The sequence below is a fragment of the Zonotrichia albicollis genome, chromosome 4 (assembly GCF_047830755.1).
Source record: "Zonotrichia albicollis isolate bZonAlb1 chromosome 4, bZonAlb1.hap1, whole genome shotgun sequence".
Classification (NCBI taxonomy): Eukaryota; Metazoa; Chordata; class Aves; order Passeriformes; family Passerellidae; genus Zonotrichia; species Zonotrichia albicollis.
In genome coordinates this window covers 56,731,866-56,746,316 of record NC_133822.1, presented here as the reverse complement: position 1 = coordinate 56,746,316, position 14,451 = coordinate 56,731,866, and positions in this window count along the sequence as shown.

Here is a 14,451-nt window from a genome sequence, read left to right as displayed (position 1 = left end):
AACTGTTTAAGATGAAAATAACATGTTTCTCAGATGAATGCATGCAAATTTCACAGCTCATTCTAGACCATTAATCAATAGATATTCTATCTAATCAATAGATATTCTAAATCTAAATGGATATTCTAATTTACAGAACTCAGAAATAAATCATATTGTCTCATTTCCTCTGTGTCGGAATCCTTAGGTAAAAAAGGAATGTCGAGAATGTCTTGGGTTTCTCCTTTTTCCTATTCTTAAATAAAAGCTGTGCTTTTAGCTTCAAAAAACCTTTGGGATTTTGTTATAGCAGGAAAACCACATGCCTCCTAATGTGTTTGTTTGTTTTCATGTACTAACTTCAATAGAAAATGAATAATACGTATTCATTTAAAAAAAGCACACATAAAAACTGTCTATTCAAAATTTTGTATTTATGTACATTTGAATCTCTAGGAAAACAGAATATGAAGGAAAAAGGTGACTTTAAGGATGTGTGGTCCATCAAACATTAACATTTACTGGGTGAAATAATTGACAAATATTTAAGCTGGTCACCAAGGAAATGGGCTTCTAGATAAGGACAATGCAATCATTTGAGACTGCACAAAAGCCCTGTTCTGAAGGAAATGAATATTTTATTCTTGAATTTAAAAATTCATTAAATAAGTATTTCAATACACTGTAAAATTATTTTAAGTTATTTGAATTTAGCATTAAGGTGTTGATAAATGGCATTTTTAAAATTTCCATTGTTAACCCCTATTTTTTGTTTCCTTTATTCTCTTGAACAAATTATTAAATTCGTTATGATTTAAAACATAATAAAACCTTAGCATGATATCAAACATACCTTTAGTCCAATAACAATATTACAAAAAATCCTCTAATTTATAACCTTGTTACAAATTATAACTCCAATTATAACCTTGAAAAAACCTAATAGCTAATATTTTGCTTTCATCTCATTTATATAGTAGAACTTGAATTGAATGTGTAAATGGTCTACAATGAAATTAACATTACTCGAAGATATTGAATGCCTAGGTGAAGAAAAGCTGAAATGGTAAAAAGTACTTGCTTGTGGGATACATTCTGGCAGTGGGCAGGGCTGCAAGCACAGCATTGAGATTTTTATGACAGCCTTGTCTCTCAGTTACCTTTTAAGGCTTAGAAAGACCCTTATTAAGTGATTAAACCAAGCCCATGGATGTCTTAATATTATTCCTATAATAGGTGCAAATAATCTGTAGCCTGCATTAATGCAGAGGAGAAAGAGGTAGGAGAAGAAAGGAGATCCCATTAGAGAAATTGCCAGAAAACTGTGAAACACACACAGAACAAGTCAGGGAGATAGGCTGATCAAGTTTACATACAAATTGCAGGAGCTATTGCACAAACAATGCATAGCTTCCCCACTGTGCTCCAAAATCTCAGTCCAGGCTCACTTTCTTCTGATAGAATGGAAATGGAATTTTGAAGCCTGCATGACAGCAAAAGTATTTCTATTTTCTGAAAATCTTTTCCTTTGATCATCTGTTATACAAGTTTACAAGATTCTTCATTTTTTTTAAGACTCCTTTAAAAACGACTCCCTCCTTCTTTTAAAATGTCTCATTTTGAAAGTTCCATGATTTTTAGAATACTTTTAGTATAATATGTATATGCTTGTGTGTTAATATTGAGATCTTGGTAGGAAATATGGACCCTCTTACCCTGGCTCTAGTTTTCCTTACCACTTTCAAGATTATGAAGCTCAGAAAGATGTGCTGCTAAAACAGCATCTGATGGTTTTCCTACCTGCCCAACATCAGGTCAAATCCCGCTACTCAAAATCTACCTGGCTGGAACTTTTAACCACCAGAGGTTCATTCAGTGAGCTGCTCATGGAGATGATTTTTATGGGTGGTCCTGGGATCCCAGCCTGTGTATGGAAAATACAGAACTCGTCCAAAATTCAGGAATGTGTTCTCAAATGTTTCAGTACACAAGGAATTAAATAATGCATTTTTTTTTGTAAATAGCTTCATACTCATATACACATATCAATAATAAAAGCAAGAAAAATTATAATTGTGGGTTACTGTGGTTTTCTATATTATTAGTAGCATGAGCAACATGAGAAACTAAGCATATTGGTGGTTTCAATTTTAGTGATGTGTTTACAGTTAGAGAAAAAGTCTGATCAATATCTGAAGATAAATATCAAAACACACCAAGAGTAAAAGTAATCTTGCTGAAAGCTGTGTGCTGGACCTGAATAACCTTTTGTTCTGCATCTGTTTCTGATATTGATAACTCTTTATGTATGAAGTCTGAAGACTTCAAAACATCAACAAAAAAAATCCAAGACAATCCAATATTTCCAGAGAAACTATGTGTGTGGGAATTACAGATAGGAAAGCAGCACACAATAAGTTGTGTGTATGTCAGGACTGTAATTTCTGCCTTTGCTAAAATATTACCTATGTTTAAATGTCTTGATATTTTTAAGTCATTTATCCCTTTGTCATTCCTTTTTCACTACAGATTTGTTAAAACTCTTGTCATAGTTCACATTATTTTTCATGGTTTCCCTCTTATTTGTTTTTTTAGCATATGTCAGTAAAACTAGAAAACTAAGCCATAAGTCTGAATTTTAGGACACCAAATTTCATACTAGTAAATGGCTAATTTCAGCTGCCAAGCAACTTTTCAGGAGCATTATAGCAAGGAAGAAATTAAAGAAATTGCTCTGAAATAAAAATCAGCCACAATATAAATAAGGTTCAAGTAATAGCAAATATTAAATAGGTTCAAGTAATAGTAAATAAATAAGGTTCAAGAAATAGTGTATTTGGCAGGAGATTTATTGATTAAAGATAAGAGTTATATCTACATAAAACATTTAAGGTCTGCAGCTCAGCTGGCCATCTTCTATCCTATGGATTAAGTATTTTCCCCCCAAAACTGAGGCATCATCCAGAGCTTAGCATGAGCTAGTGACTATTCCTCAAAAGACTCACCTCTTCTAGGGAATAAGGGAATTTTATTGGATAAACCTACACAAGACTATGCCAGTTTGCTTCAGGATAAAAAAAAAGTATCATAGCACTACTTCGTTTACAGGCATAAAAAAATCACAGGGTTACAGCTGTCTTTGGGCATCATTTGCTTCTCTTCTGGTGTCACAAACCTCCCCTCTGTAACCTCTGTATATATCTTGATATTTTGCTCTACTGTTTCCTATCTGTCTCTTGTTGATGTAATCTTCTTTATATTTGTTTGTCCAAAGCAATCTCTTATTACTTCTTCATAATCTACTAATTTAAATTTCTTATCTATTTTCCCATGTTTTTCTTTTTCTTTTCCTTTATTAATTTCTCAATATATTTTATAATTTTATTGGAGGATACATAGTGGATCTTTGAACTATATACAAACACTTAAAAGACAGAATCACGTATTAGAAAATTGAAATTATCACAGTGCAAAACCCACAATGTGCTCTACATACCTGGCATTCCTTAGATATTTTTTTTAAATTTTAGGGATTGAAATGTCAGTAGACTTTTGTTCACCAAGTTCTCAAGAATATTCTCCATTCCTTACATATACACAATTTTCTTACTTTTAGAAGGAGAAGTACCCAGCGTCATCAAGAACCCATCATTCAGAATTCCTGTCAGGATATCACTAATAGCTTTATAATACTGGAATTTCAATTCACATATGCAGCTCTTACATTAATTCCAGTAGTTCCCTTTCCTATATGTAGTAATTTATAGGGTTTTGAGTAAAAATGCTAGATATACCAATTGGATAATATCTAGTTTTCTAGAAATAATTGAAGACTAGAACAGAATGGCTTTGATATTTAATACACAGAAAAGATAGAATTACAGGTTTGCCAAGGAAAACAATTAACACACTGCTGGGTATCTTTGAAGTAATATTTCAGAAGACATATAACTGCTAATACTGTCTGTGACATTCCCCCCCAACATTTTAGCTTTTTTGAGCATTTTGATTTTACAAAGTCCAGGGCCTGGAATAGGGATCCAGATGTCTTTCTCAGACACAGTGATTGTTATTCTGGTATCTTCAGCAGATAATTTACATTAGGACTGGAAGTGACTGGCTAGAAGAAGGACAAAGTAAAATGAAATAACAGAGCAGGAACAAAAATTAGTGGAAAGAAGTCAATGCTGTAAATATTTTAATTTCAGATTTTGTTTGAATGTAAACATGTGATATCCCTTTTAAGGTGTTGAATAATTTTAAATTATTGCTCTCCAGGTTTATTTTCTTCACTAATAGTAGTAAAAAGTTGCCAATCAACTGTCTCTGACCTTAGAATCATAAATCAGCTCTTATTAGTCATAGCATTTAGTCTATTTACAGTAAATCTATAGCAAGAATTTGGCTTTTCTCCTGTAACATATAAAAGTTTAGTAAAACCTATGAAATGTTTTTTTTCAATATACAATATAATAGGCAAAGATCAGACTGTACCAGACTACTGGGAGCCTTGTAGAAGACCTTGTATTCAAGGAGTAAGGGAATTTAAATAGGCCAGGTATAACCTATTGAATCATGTCCATTCGAGCTTGAAAATCCCCTGTGACTTCTATAACCTGCATTGATAATATCTTTGGAAAGGTAAACTGCACGCTGATGAAGGGTGTGGGATGTAGTGATTCTGACAGGTTGACAACTGAACATTTCACAGTGTTGTGCTGTGTTCAGGCTGGCCCTCAGGCTCCCTTGTGCTGCGCAAATCCTTGGCTGCAGGACAAGGTCAGGGAGTTCACTTGGACAGAGGAGCCCAAAACCATCCCTCACTTGGAAGCTGCATTGTGCTGCCTCTGTGGCTTTGTCTATGTGACAGGGCAGCAAGAAGTTCTTATGTATATTTTTTGTCAGTATAAATGATTGATAAACTTGTTTTATTGTAAGAAAACCGTGTAATAGACAAATAACCATGAAGGAAGAACTTTCCTCCCCACACAGGTCTGCCATGGGAAGGTCTGTCTAGGGCCTGTCTGACGATGCATGAAAGCAGAGTTCCTGTCATCTGCAGGGAGGCAACATTTACTTGTTATCTGTCTTACTCTTTGTTCTAGCTTTTTACAACAACTATTTAATTTGACCATTTGTTGGGGTTTTCTTATTCAGATCCAGAAAGAAGTCTGTACCTCCCAATCTTGTTCAAAACAACCTCCAAATAAATTAAATCATGTGTGAAAAAAAAAGTTTGACCTGTAGGAGTGATCTAAAAGCAATATTGTATAAATGTTACTGTTACTGCTTTTTTGATAACAAGGAAAGAGAGAAATAAAGTATTAATGAACTTCATGGCATGTGGGGTTTTTTTTAATTTTCACTCAGGTGCTCCTATACAGGGATAAATATGTCTGTGAAGTTTTCCCATTCAAATATTTTCATTATGTGAATTTTTCCTCACCTGCACTAATTTTTCTAGCACCTCTCCTAAAATTATTTTTTCTATATATCTTGTGTCCTAATTTTGCAGACATTAATAAAAATATATGTATTAAATAAAGCAAGGGCTCATTACAACAGAGCAGTACCCTTCAGGTAGAAATTGAAGAGACAGGTGGTGAAAAAAAATACAATGCTAAATATATTTTCCTGAACTGGCAAAAAAATTTATGAAAAAGCAGCTTCTTCTTCAAAATCATAAAAATATCTCCTAATTCCTTTACATAATTACACTGTAGAAACTCTAAGAGCAAAACAGTTACATGACAAGATCAAATAGCTACAAGAGTCATGGGAAATCAGTTTACATCCTGAGAAAGGGCAGTTTTGTCTCAAACTTACTGAATATTTTCTCAGTTTGACAGTCAGCCAAGCTGTAGATAACTTACCTCTGTAGGACTCAAACATATAGGAAGATTCACAGTTTGGAAGCCCTGTCTCCAGTGAGATAAATTACAAGCATTCAAAAAAAAAACCTTCAAGCCTTGATAATCAGATAAGAACTCAGCTGGCAAGGTTCAGGCCTGAGCACTTTGATAGTGGAAGCAAACTGGGATAGTGATAGTCTTGCCAATGACATAGAATATCAGATAAGGAAATGGAAATCAAGTAAATCCTGACATCATGCTCCCTTAAAGATATTTGTGACATTATTGGATATTTGTCTAGAAGAAGAAAGCTCTGAATGTAATGACAGAATATATTTAACAAAATAACATATATATTTAAAAAGAAAGCTGTCCCAGTGTATACCTAATGATACAGGGAACATAGCACAGTAAAAGTATGTTGTCTTTTTTTTTTTTCCTGTGAAATGCTGACAGACTTGGCTATAGTGTTTCCAGAATAAAAAAAAAAATTAGTCTGATCTACATGGTTGCATTAGTAAGGCTTGGACCTGGAACTCAGTTCTTTCTGACCTTCAGGGTATCTCATTTACCACAGTATTTACTGCATGATATAGAAATATGGGAGTCCTTGAATAAATGGGAGACAAAGGAGCCCCTGTGGGCATTTCAGAGCTCTGAAATGTTGGCAGTGTGGAATGAATTTGTTTTACTTGTCAAGGCTTGCCTTTGTGTTTTTGAATCTTCTATCTTGTTACCAAGCTTTAAATAACTAAGAAATACAGCATGTCAATGTATGAATCCAATAAAATAATTTTTCTGTGTTATTTTATTCAAACATACTGAGTTAGGTCTTTTTAAACAAGAATTCTCTTTATACAATGGATAGAGACAGAAAAACAAGTTTGCCCTGTGTAAAACATTATGCATTTATTGACAAAATTTTATCACTACAGGCTCAATATTTTACCTGTCAAAAGCACTCAGAGAGAAAGAAACACAACTGGTTACAGGCTAGAAGTTAGTAAGTACTCTCTTCGCTGTGTCTCAAGACAAACATTCTATCATTGTAAAATTCAATGGATTCAATTTATGGATCGCCACACTTTTTTCAATAAATAGCAGTTCTTGAATGTAGCTATAAAATTTCAAAATAGCTGAAGGACATGTTGTTCCAAACAAAGTGTATTTAAGCACACAGTTGAACTTGCCTGAGGAAAGAGTTCTTAAATATTTCCCTAGTCTTGATTTTTATAAGTTCAAAATCATGAATACACTGTTGGACTTGCATGACTTCACAAAATAGAGGACCATGAATACCAGTGTGACCAGTGGCCTTTGGGTGCTTGCTGCTCAGAGACACTGCGCTGCCATTGCTGTGACTGCAGCTACTCCGTCATTGCACCAGCAGGAAAGGGATCAGATAAGATGTCTAAGGCTAGTCTATATTCTAGAAATAGGACCCAAAATTTTCAGCTGAAATGAATTTTACCTCTTTTGTTTCTATTCAACTGATGCTTCTTGCCAGGCTCTAAACAAGCCCAACTAAAGGAATCCTTGAACACGCACAGTCCAAACCCCGGCCCCGGTGCCAGTGGGATCCACAGTGGGAGAACTCTAGCAAGGTGCACAGTGGGTGCACAGGGGGTTTTGCAAACCAACCTCCCTTATGTAAGGTCACTGTTACAGTTGATGCAGCAATTTGGCCCTAGCAAAAATAAACCTGATAAACCAGAAACCAGAGTAACTGGAAAAGGCTTTTACATTTTCTCCCTGGACCATCAGCAAACCATTGAAATACAGATGCAATAGAAGAGAAAGTGGGAAATCAGTCCTTGGTAGTGGTTACAAAAATATTAACTATTTATGCATTTAATGTATAAGCTGTCATCTTCAGGTCCCAAATTGTTTTATGGATGCTGATAAATTTAGTTTCAATATGCCCTTATGAGATATTTTATTCCCATTTTGCTCTGATCATTAATGTATGAATAAATGCACAGGGACATGAGGTGATGTGGCACTAAGCTCACTGTAGGCTTATGTGATATAGTATAAAAATTAGGGCTCATGGTTCCAGCTGTCCACACCACAGCCATTTGGATACTTCAGTTTCCAAGGGAATCAGTTAATATAATAATAGTAATAATATTAATAAGCTCAGGAAGATAGCACAGCCCTGAAGCCGTGAAGATACCACAAAATAAACTTTGAGCTATATTTAAGTAGATTTCAGGGTTTTTTCCCCCTCAAAAGACTTTCAGATTTCTTTCATTTACACAGGTCTTTGATATAAACAGAAGTTATGCTGGTTGTGCAAATGTCTGGGGTTACATGCAGTATATTAATTTTAATTAAAACAATGGCAATGCAAATAAATAAATACTGTAACTAGTCAAGAGGTGGCATTTCTTTGTTTACATAATAATTAATGCTTAGAAAAACATATCTGTTTAGCATACTATTGTTTAATCAAAGCTGGAAATGAATTCATTACTATTTTATGAATGGCTAAAGGTAAAAAGGAGTTTATGCATATTCATAATTTACATCAAATCTCAAAATCCTGAAAAATAGAGAACTGTGACATGGTTTTAGAAATATTCAGCTTGTACATCTCAGTTTTCCTGTAAGCATATATCATTATTTGTAAAACTATAAATGTATTATTTTTCAAAACACAGATATCTATAAAAAATCATGTTGGATCTATATTTTCCAGCTTTTTGAAGATCACATTTTCTCCTGTTAAAGTCAGTATTTTCTATAAACTAATTGCCAATTTCAAAAATATATAGCATTTCTTATGGTAATTTAGGGGAGTAGTACGTAAAAATCCAGTTTAAAGAGTTTTTTTCGACTAATGGAGAATATGGGTTACTCTTTGAGTTTCAGAACTACTTCGACCATGCCATTCCTTGTATAAATATGTTCATTGGTAAATTGTGGTATAGAGATCTTCTAGCTACAGAGATAAGGAATGGGTAAATAGAGAATTTATTTTAAGTCATATTCTTAATATTTGAATTTCACAAGTTCTAGAGATTAATATTTCTTTAAAGTTTTAGTTTATTGAAGAATTTCTTTAGAGAATCAAATCATGGAACTTTCTTTAAAACCTATAGCAAACTTTGTGTATTAAAGAATGTATTTATAATCGCTGAAAACCAGAGCTCAGATGTCTTGTTCCAGCATAGCTGTTTTGTGAACTTGACGGCAGGCCTAAAAGATGACAATTCCAGACTTGGACCCTGCCTGTCCTAGGACACCTGTCACACTTGAAAATGGAAATGTAGCTTTACTGAAGCAGGAAGTGTGCTTTATTTTGAAGGTCATGTAAATTTAATGCTTACAAACATAAAAGGTATACAACAATAATTGAACATGTAGGAGATTAATGAAAAGATTATTTGCTTTCCTGCCTGGTTCCGTTTGTGAATACACATACTTGGTATCTTCACACTCCCACCTAGGCCTGTATTTCATTACTTTCTATGCTACAGCCAAAGTCAGCAATTACAATAAGCTGCTACTGCAAAAATTTCCATGTATAAAGGAAATTTTCAAATTTCTAGGAGCAAAGCGGTACAGAAATGTGATCTGTATGCATAAAATTTGCTTGGAATATGAAAATAAACCAAGATTCCTTTTTTAAAAAGGTATTGCACATTTATTCTAGTGGTCTCTTCACTTGGAAATGTTGCTAATTACAATTAAATGTTGAAAACCCTTTTTTTTTTATCCTTGTAGAAGGTTATTGATTAGTTATTATATGTCAGCCAAACTAGAGCTATCAAACCAAAAGCTTGGGTTTCCTGAATCCTGCCTTTCAAATTAATTGTTTCATGACTTTCTCATCCCTTCATTAAGTCATCCTGCAGCTGACTCAGGGAAGACTACTACTTTACTACTACTAATACTAATGCAGCTACATCAGGAACACTTCAATAAAAATAGTTGGAAGAATATTCCTACGCCTATTAGGATCATGAATGTCAAGTGATTACAAGTGTGATTACATTAAATATAGATTAAAAATATCCCGTGATCAGTTTACTTAGTGTTGGGGGTTTTTTTCAGTTTTTTTTCTGAGTTCCTTAAAATGGCTTTTCAGTTGAATTGAACATAGAGGTCATCTCTCGTCTATGAAATTTTTTGCCCTGGTGATGTTTCTACTCTTGCTCTATGGTTACATAAGATATACAATCAAAATCGTAGGTTTAACTGAGTTGAGAACATCAGCGGTTTGTCTAAACACTAAAGTTGCATCTCTACAGAGATGGCTCTATCAATTACGAAGTCTAGTTCTGCAAAGACAGAAAATAATGGGTTGAAAGAAAATGGGTATAGATAAAGTTATGGTGCCCATCTATTTTCCTAAGGACTTATAGAAAAGTTGATGGATACATTTCTTTTTTTAATCTTCCCTGTATTCTCGGTCTTATGCACATTGTACACTTCCTTCTGTTTATCAAAGTGGTACCATGAGGGAACAGCAATGAAGAGTAAGAAATGAAGATATTAAAGAGAAACAGCTTAGGCAATGTTTTCACCTGCATATCTATTAGAGTAGATACATTGCTATTCAATTTCTCAGTACTCAGCAACAGTCCCTGTGAAGTCATAAATGTAATTTTCCCTGTAAGACCTTTACAGATTCCTCAGATAATTGAGTAGCAATATGCAATGTAATCCAGGTTATAAAAAAATGTCAGGAATTGACAGCTTTCCTAACCTTTTAACTTTATTTTTATTAGCAGCCAAATAGAAATTTTGAAAATTTGAGACTTACACTAGGAAAATGCAATTATCTTTCCAAAGGCCAAAAGTAGGATTTAAGCAGAGGAAATGAAACATCCTTATGTACCTCCAGAATCTGAGGAACCTGTCACTTCTCTTTGTAGACAAGCTGACTTCTTGCAGATCATCTACTGGAAGAATTCAAAACCTAAGCTCATAATGCATAAGAAAAAGAGTAAAATGTAAAAAAGTAAAAAAGTAAAAAAGTAAAAAAGAGTAAAATCTGTAATAGACTTCAGAAACAGTACTCTATTTAACTGCCCTTTGCATTGCAGTGCCTATAAAAAACCAAGAGAGTTAATGGCTGACTCGCATCTCTACCTCCTATTTTGAATCTTTTAAAGGTATCACAGGCACAGGACTGGTCTGACCCACGTTTATTGGACCATTTCAGAACATGTATCTGAAATACCTGTATCTGTATCTATATGTTTGTGAGAGGCAGAACAGATGGGGGAGCCCTGGCTGTGGAAAAGTGTGTGTAGTTGGATATAAGCTAAAGCCTAGAAAACAGGAGAGGCAAAATACACCAGCATCACAGATAATTTAAGGAGCAAGCATTACTGTATGTATTGATTATTGATGTACACTCAATATAACAACATTAATAAAATTGCAGATATAGTAGACATCACTAGCATGACACAACTAATAGAAGGTAATATTTTGGCTAACTTTTCAAAATATTATGTATGTTAATTAATTAATCTAGGGAAATACATATTTCTCTTTATAGTTCAAAGTTCACCAATATCACTCAATCTCCTGTCTGTTAAAGTATAAGTTGCTCATGCTAAGGCCCCTTCTACTGGTTCAGTTAGTGCTTGTGAGCTTGTGTTTAGGACAACATTAGGATAAAATTTCAGGCAATAGAGACACTTGCACTTCTTTGTATTGCCACATAACTCTTCCGTTTGGTGTAAGATATTTTTTACCAGGTGAATCTGAGCAACTGACAACACCATTTAATCCCTCTATGAATGCATGACTTGTAACTTTCTCTACACAGCAAAAACTAGAAAGTAAGAACGACAGTTGTCTGTATGTCAGTTTGTATTGTGAAATGCAAACTGACTCAGACTGTATAGAGTTATTCAGTATTCTCCACTGTGTAGAACCACTAAAGTCAAAAGAAAATGCATGCACATATGTATATGTGTACTGCTTCTGGGCTGTGTAACTGTTTCAAAAATAAATCTTATGCAATTCTTTGAAGATTCTCAGAAACCATGAAAATGTTTGTATTTATGAAGAACTGCTCCAAGGCTGCTAGGAATATTATTATGAGTCCAAACTTTATTCTCCATGCTCATTATCATTTGAAATAAATATACTCGTTAAATTTTCATAAATTCCATCTTCTGCCTGTTGTTTTCCTGATTCTGGCTTTTTTATCCCATCAGCTTTGAAGGCTGCATTTGATTTCTTCTTCAGAAGATGGAGATTTTTCAAGCATTTTCACAGTGTATTCCCTGATCAGAGAGTAGCTCTAGCTGAAATGTATGGCTTTATTTATCCCATCAGGTTCTTATTATATCTGCCTGAAAAACTGACAGAGCCACTTAACAGAGACTGAAGCTGCCACAATATCAAATATGAAGAATGAACAAAAGTTGCATCTTTAGATTTGTTTGTCAATGAACAAAAATATGGAGGTGATCCAAGACAAACACAGCAATCACTATGCCATCAGATAACAATTAGGTAACAAGAACAATGAACTATTAAACGTGCATATCAGCTTTATGTACAAAGATATACTGATAGGCACAAGAATAGTGTAGACTCATTACAAAATCTGCCACTCAGTAAAAATCTCAAATGTGTGCATGGTACAATGGTGAGTTCCAGAAAGCATCATTAATTTTAGTAAGTTTGAACTAATTTAGGCACACCTAATATATATAACATGCCTTTCTAATCATCTTCATGTTTAACAGAGGTTATTCACAAAGGTCTGGTTTGTACTTCATGGACACATGGGTGATAAGAACAAAGTACCTCATAAAACAGAACTGTTTACCTGTTTACGTGAAGAAGAACTGGCCACAGGCTTTCTTTTGGACATATGTAGTCATGCAAGTCAGTACATCTGACTGCATGGCAGTTTAACAGCAAATGAATAAAAAAACTCGATTTTTCTTGGACTCTTTGACCTTTCTCTTATTTTGGCAGTTAACTCAATCAGTACAAACAGATGTGTAAGTCTTTGGCAAAACAACACCTTTTTCCCTTACTGAGAGCCAGAAAAACACTCCTGTTTAATCATTGAGCTGCAGCTCATCATATAAACTGCCTTGGATCAGTTGGGCAGAGCAGTGTGCTTGTAACACCAAGGCTGTGATCTCAATCCCTCTATGGCTCTTACAGCTCAGAGTTGGGCTTGATGATCCTCAGAGCCCCTTCCAACTCAGAATATTCTGTGATTGGTTTTGGGTTTATTTTTGTGCTCTGATAATATAGCTGATATATATCTCTGACAATAATGTTACATAGCAGTGTGACATTTCCACCCCTTTTGATAATTTTATTTTATTCAGATTAGAAAGGGTGGCTAATGAAATTACATGGCACTACTGTGGCCTATTCTGCCATAAAAACAGAGGTCACAAGGAGGTGGAGATTACACCACTTCAAAGACATTTCCATGCTGCCCTACTAGTGATCCTCATCTATGCTCTTCATGTTAGAAAAAAAGATAGAAACTGCAACTTAACCAGAAAAATAATAGCTACTGAACATTAGTTTTCAGTCTCTGTAAACAACGCAGTACTATTATAAAAATACTGCTTGTATCTAATTGCCTTGCTGCCTCAAGTTGTCTCATCTCTCCACAGAATTTCATATGGATCTTCAAAGGCCTGTTTTTCATGGATTAGGAAATATATTGGCTTGCATTTTGACTGACGATAAAGTCAAAGCTTTCATATTGGCTGGATCTGTTACAACAATAAAAGAAAATTTGAGAAGTCTCAAGTTTTTCATGGAAACTCTCATTCACACTCATTGAAAGAAACCTTTCCATTTGTATCTTGGTTAATCAGAATGATTGCAAATGAATACTCAGATGTAGTTATTAAGGGCATTCATCTCTTCGGTCATCAGTTCTACTTTAACTCTTAAGCTTTTGAACAGGAGGAATCTTAGAATCATAAGGTTACCTCTCACTGGAGATCAGTTTAATGGAACCTGAAGACAGAACTCTCTGAGGAACACCTAAATTTACCTAGCTACAGTTTTTTCATGGAGGAGTTGAATTTTCATCCTCTCTTTTCTTGGAATTCCTATGTTTGCTTCAAATATATCATCACACCTTTTTCTAATTTCTTTAAATTACACTGCTAATTTTAATCTGAGATTTTGGTTTTGATTTTGAATTTTTTTTCCTTTTTTTTCAGAAAAGATAGATGATAACTGGGAATCTTAGTTCTGCCTTTTTTTCCCTAGAGAAATTCAGAAAAATATCTAGGTTTTTTTCTTCTTAATCTAAAAATTTTAGACAATCATTTGGAACCACAGAAACTGTCAAGAAAAACTTGCTGACTTTTATTTCTTTATTTTTGTAGAACCTGAGATATGGATAATTTTCCATACTACAGAACACATCTTCAGCTACCTTTATATACATAACTGCATAAAATTGATGGGCTCAGTATTCTTTCCATTTATGACTGACATGTAATTTGTCACTTCCTTTCTGTTGCAGATCTACATCTGCTTTCCATCAAAACTTGTTTTTTGAGAAAAAGGAAGGGAAATAGCGTATAAAAAAATCTTTAAATTGTCAGTCCATGTAGTCAGAGAAATATTCACTCTCCACAATTATCTTGTATGAGGCTTA